Consider the following 6000-nt stretch of genomic DNA (forward strand, 5'->3'; position numbering starts at 1 on the left):
GGGCACTGACAGCAGCTCCACATCCCAACTGCTTACAAACCACCTCAGCATCTTCCATGTCCCAATTGGTATCACACACTGTCCCCCACTGATCCTGGTGTTTAACCTCCACTCTCCCGGCACAGGGGCTGCCTCCATCCGCCAGCCTCAGCTCATCAGCACCTTCAAAGAGAGACACAGAGCAGGGTCAGAGCGAGCAGGGAGCCCCCTCCCCAGCGTTATCACAGCAGAGTCCGCACCCAGCAGCAGGGGATCTGCGCCCAGAGCCAGGAGAATGGGACATGCCCAGAGCTGCCTCATGGCGACACCTTCTCACATCTCAGGGCCTCACACTCGGGGCTGTCAGTGCTGCAGCTCTCACCATTTTATCCCCACTCTGGTGGTTTGGGGTGTTTTTACCTGTCTCATGAGAACATGATGAAAGGTGCCAACTCACGGAGTTTCCCATATTCCAAATGGCGCCATCTCCTGTCACTGGCACTGAAGCCAGCGAGATGTCGCCATCTCCCTACAGTCTGTCGGCATGTGGGAGTGAGGCTGCTCTCAGTAAAGTTGGCTGCCACTTCCCACTGTTTTCAATGAGGCTGCTCCTATATAGCTTAGGGGGCTGGACAAGACCCAAGGTCTGTGAGGGGCCGCAGAGATCCTGTGCAAGGAGGAGGGGGGAGTGAAGGGAGCAGGGTCCTGGGGGGCAGGAGGAAGATTCAAGGGTTACAAGGAAATGGGGTGCAGGTGGTGTGTGGGGAGGAGTGAGGAGTGGGAAGAGTAGGATGGGCATCTGGAGCAGGGGCATGAGGAAGGGATGGGGAGGGGAGGGAAGGTGGCTCTGCAGGAAGGGAGAGGAGAGATCTACTGTGGGGTTCAGGAGGCAGGGGAGGGGCAGGGGAAGGGAGGAGGGTGTAGATTGGGGGGAGGAGGGAGAGCTGGAAAGGAGCAAAGGGGACTGGAGAAGGAGGCAGGCAGGAGGGAGGCGAGGAGCATGGAGGGACAGGGAGGTGGGGGTCTGGAGCACAGGTGCATGAGGTCGTAGTGGGGAGGGAATGGAGTCTGCAATACGGAGGGCAGGAAGGAGGGTGGGGAGGGGAGGGGCCTCTAGATTGTGGGGTGTGCTTCACAGTCTCAGGTAGAGAAGTTGCAGGGTGGGGTGGGGTGAGCCAGGGAAGTGTTGCTATTTGCAAAAGGCTAAATCAATCTGGTCGAGTTATGATGACATTATAGCTCATGTGACTGGTTAATGTCAGTGTGAAGGTCTCCAATATCTGTAACTCACCCCTGAACAGTAACAGAAGTTCCGAGCGTGAGTGTGAACCACGCTGCATGAATTAGCTCAGTGGGCCTCAAACTGTATCCCAGCCAGTTCTTCGTCCATTAGAGGAACTGAACCAGGAGGGGAGAGCGAAGGAAGTGCTGGGCAATGGACGGCAGTTCCCGTCTCAGGGGTGAGGGGAGGGTAAGTGCAGTTTGGGTGCACTAAATGGTGACTTTTCAGCCTGCGATTCTCACCCCCACTCTGGCAGAGGAGTAGAGGGGAGTTGAACAGTTCAAAGACAGACTGAGAAACAAGACCAGATGGTTTTTATAGACTCATGTTTTTTGATCTGTGGCCCTTGGGCAATACTGCTCCCCACCTGCCCCAGTGAGACAGGTGCCATCCCTGTGTGGGCTGGGCCCTGCGATTTCAGGCCAAGAGCAGCTCACGGGGATTCAGCTAAATCGACTGGTCACAGGACTGAGCTAAACAGCAATGGCCTCTCTTGGACTGAAATCGGCGCAGCCACACGGACACGAGCGCCACAGGCCCCAACACTCAGAAAAGGAAAGTAATGCTTAAAAGGAAAGTAGCTACCTACACATTTCTCTCTTCCACTGGTCTCCATAGGTGCTGAAACTAGAGGTGCTGGGCGTGCTGCCGCACCCCTTGGCTTGAAGTGGTTTCCATCATATACAGGGTTTACAGTTTGGCTAAATGCTCTCAGCGCCCCCACTATAAAAATTGTTCCAGCCCCCCGCTGGACTCTTCCCGCCCACCTCCCCAGGGCTCTTCCTCCCTTCTCTGCTCCCCTTTCTACCTGGCCTCTCTGCCCTGCATACACAGGCTGCTCCTTCCCCAGGTGAGCACCAGACCCTCTCCCCACTCCCTGCCATTGACTTTTCCCCCAATATCAGCTTTGAGTTCCACCCCCTGCCCCCAGTTGTCTCTAGAGCTGTTTGTATCTCTGGGGGTTGTGGAGAGGCAAAGCTGGCTGCTGGGAGACAGGCAGTTAACAGGGAATGAGAGGAGAGGTCACTGGGATATTGGCTGGGAGAACTGGTCCCCAGGACAGGGTTTGAAGAGCCAGGACTGTCCCTGTGACTGGGACCAAGTACGGGCATCATTATAAAGCCCATGAGTTACGGCTACATGTCGAGTGCCACTGTGACCCTGGGAACAGGCTAGTTGCAGCGGTGAATGGCTGAGCTGGGGACACCGTGTTTATGGAGCCTTCATGGAGCTTAGAGAACAGTGCAGTTCACACAAGTACGTGGCCAGAACATCCTGCTCCTTCAATGCCGAGCAAATACAAAACACTTCTTTTGCTGCAATCCACAGGGAAGGTTATTCAGGTGCCGCTCTGTTCAATCCAGTCCCCAAGGAAACCCCTTGGGCCTGGTCTGCACTAGGAAAAAAGGGGCTTTTTTTCCCCAATCAAGTTAATTTAGTGACGTTCACTTGGGCAGGACCCAGGGCTGTAACGCTGCTCCAGCTCAATGCACACACACTTCTGTTTCCCTTCACACAGTAGAAACTAACAACCACCGGCAGTTTCTTTGTTCAGAAATCCTCCAGCCTGCCCCTCCAGCGAGCTCCAACTGGCTTTGTTTCTTTGCTCCCTTCCAGGATCCCAATCAGGGCCGGCTCCAGGCACCAGCCGAGCAAGCTGGTGTTTGGGGCGGCAGCTTGTAGGAGGGGGCATTCCGCCCAATACTAGGGTGGCACGGTCGTTTTTTTTTTTTTTTTTTTTGGGTGGTGTTTTGCTCTGGCCGCCCTGTAGGGGGCGGCGGTGCGGAGGATGGGAGTGCTCTGCAGGAAGCCCGGCAGGGCAGCCCGCGTCCTTCCCTCCTTCCCAGCTGACCGGAGCAGCGTAGAGCCCTCCCGGCAGGCGGAGGGGCCATGTGGTAGTGCCCCGCTGAAGCCCTGGCTGCCTCTCTTCTCTCTCTCTCCCCCTGCTCCTTCTCCCTCCCCCTGCTAGCCGGGGCACATCTGCAGTGCAGGGAGTCCCCATGCACCCTCGCTCCGGCCACGACGCAGGTTTTTGTTTTTTGTTTTTTTTTTTGCTTGGGGCGGCCAAAGAGCCAGAGCCAGCCCTGATCCCAGTCGCAACTCCTTCGCCTAACTTCTCCCTCCAACAGACACAGTCTGATGCCAGTATCCTGGCCCCTGCATTGGCAACAAGGGAAACCCCTGGCTTAGCTCTGCCCATGTGCCCAGTACCTTTGGCGGTAGCCCTCACTGTCAGTAGCTGTTTAACTACATAACAGATCTTTATTGCTCCATCTGTTGAGCCTAAAAGAGAGTTCTCACCCTGCCATTGGCTTTCATGAGGTCTGTGATTGTCTTTGGATTGAAGACTCCCTGATGGCAGCCATAAGCCGCCCTCTGGATAACCAGGGCCAGTCACCTGAACAATTTATGACAGCATCTTCCTTATGACCACAGTTGCTCTCACCCCAGGGCTTGGCAGGACAGTTCCAGAAAGATGACTCTGTCCCTCTGCAATTCAATGTCTCCACCCAGATTGGACCAGTCCCCTCACCGAATGTAACCTCACAAGGGGCAGATACAGCAGATCCACAGCCCAGTTGTTTACACACAACTTTAGCATTCGCCATGTCCCAGGAGTCATCACCAACTGTTCCCCAGGAGCCACGGTACCAAACCTCCACTCTCCCCGAGCATCCGTCCTCTCCTCCCACGACACGTAACTTCTCCTGGTCTGGAAATGCGGAAACCTCACATGTTACTGGGGGAGCTGGGAAAGTCCTTAGTGACCAAGGGTGAGACCCAGAGAAGCAGAGATACCTGTGCAGCTTGTAGAGTTCGGGCATTCGGCAAACAGGGTCTGAGTTGGTTTTGCTTTTTTTCCTAGGGAGAGAAAAAGCTGAGGTGAATGCACTGGGTTGTGTGTGTGATGTGGGAGTAGAATTTATCTGTATTTTAAACCCCTAATTTCAGCACTGTATGAACTGAAACATGAACTCTAGGTCATTTAATACCTAATTAATTTGCTATTCAGCTGTTACTGAGACACAGGCCGACATGGACACAGACCTGTGGGGATTCCAGTCTTAACCCAAACTGCACAGCCTGGGCCCATCTCTGATTGTTCATCCCAAAAGGATTAATAACCACAGAGCTGCCTCATAACGGACTCTAGGGAGAGGCTTTTCTTCGCTGTCTTATCGCACCTGTGTAACACCGGTCTATCTTATAATTAATTGATTGACTTCCATGTTTGTTGTTAATCAGACAAATGCTTATACCTATAAAAGACTGTGAAAAAATGTTTGGATCTTGTGTTGAGAATTTAAATCTGCCTACACTGAGATGTGAACAACAACAAGTTCTATCCTAACCCTTCAATTAATTGAACACATCGCGTACATGTGGGTTTGCACACGCGCATGCAGGTAGTTTCAGAATTACCAGTGCAAGAAATATGGGTCTCTTCTGCTCGGTTATCACATGACTTTGGATTCCAGGGTTCTGACGGGCACTGCCAGAGTGAGCTGTGCTGTTCACTGCATGCAACGTGGTCCAGCCATGTGGGACCAGAACCTGCTCCATATGCAAAGTCTCTTGCAATCTGCCCTCCATCCCCACAGTTCAGTTGTTTGCAGACAATTGCTGGGGTGACTCCAGACATCTGATTGGAGCAAACACTGCCCCACGTCCCATTGTAGAAAACCTCCAGCCGCCCAGCACAGTCACTGTCACTCACCAGCCTCAGATCTGTGAATTCTAGAAGAAAATGCACAAAAAGGGAATTTAAATCGTCTGATTCTGAAATGAACTGGGGAGTGAAGAGTGAAATCCCAGCGATGGCTAACGATCCTGGGCATCATTCTGCAGGAGCAACTGCTAGAGAACCACTCCAAGAATGAGAGATTCTTTTACACCCCTTAGAAATACAGAGGGCATCTCTGGAAAGCCCCTATTTGCCAGCAGCTAAATACAGATTGTAATAGATAAAGACCAGAAAGGATTGTGACATTGGCAGGATAAAGGCCAGCTCTTGCCCAGGCTGCAGCTGAGAACTGACAGTCTCGTAGCAGGAGACCAGGCCAGGTCACCTGTGTGTTAGTTTTGCTCAAAACAGGTATTAGTCTTGTAAGAACGTATTTCGTGTTTAGACTCTGTGAAATGGTTGTTAGTTGCTGCAGGCATTAATCTCACTGGTAATGTCTGTGGTCCATGCTACAAGACCATACTTATGTTTTGGTTTATAACTGAACATGTTGGCTCTGAACTTGTGAGCTCGGGCACGGGAGTCACCAATCCCAATCCATCCCGAACGACTATCAAAATCAGATGGGCCATCAAAGATCATCACAATATAAAGCATTGGTTAATGGCCTTATGGCACCCATGGAGCAGTACATGCAGAAGGCCCCGTCCCATCGCTTTGAAGGGTGGAAGAGGGAAATAAAAATAGGAGATGTGAAGATTTTTCATCTTTTTGGCTGTTTGAACTATGACAGGGCTAGAGACACCAAACTGAAGCCAGAGACCCCAAAGATTACCCCTGGGTCAGTGCTGAAGGACATTTGGAATTGACAGATCATTACGACTCTTTCACTCCTAGGATGTAAATGATAACTCATTTGTGTGTATACGTGTGCTTGCTTTCATCTGTCAATAACCCTGTCATAACTATAAAGGGAAGGGTGTAACAGCTATCCTGTGTACAGTACTATAAAATCCCTCCTGGCCAGAGACTCCAAAATCCTTTTCCCTGTAAA

The 6000-nt window shown here is 52.0% G+C and overlaps 1 long non-coding RNA gene across 1 annotated transcript; it reads right to left on the reverse strand.

The window, feature by feature from the left end:
* Window positions 1–8: 8 nt before the first annotated feature.
* LOC135980448 (uncharacterized) lies at window positions 9–5128 on the reverse strand. Its single transcript, XR_010597516.1, has 3 exons — window positions 4685–5128; window positions 4061–4123; window positions 9–162 (listed from the first exon to the last, which is right to left on the reverse strand). It is a non-coding gene; the product is annotated as an uncharacterized LOC135980448 (long non-coding RNA).
* Window positions 5129–6000: the final 872 nt, after the last annotated feature.

The sequence above is a fragment of the Chrysemys picta genome, unplaced genomic scaffold (assembly GCF_011386835.1).
Source record: "Chrysemys picta bellii isolate R12L10 unplaced genomic scaffold, ASM1138683v2 scaf3384, whole genome shotgun sequence".
In the NCBI taxonomy this organism is placed as follows: domain Eukaryota; kingdom Metazoa; phylum Chordata; order Testudines; family Emydidae; genus Chrysemys; species Chrysemys picta.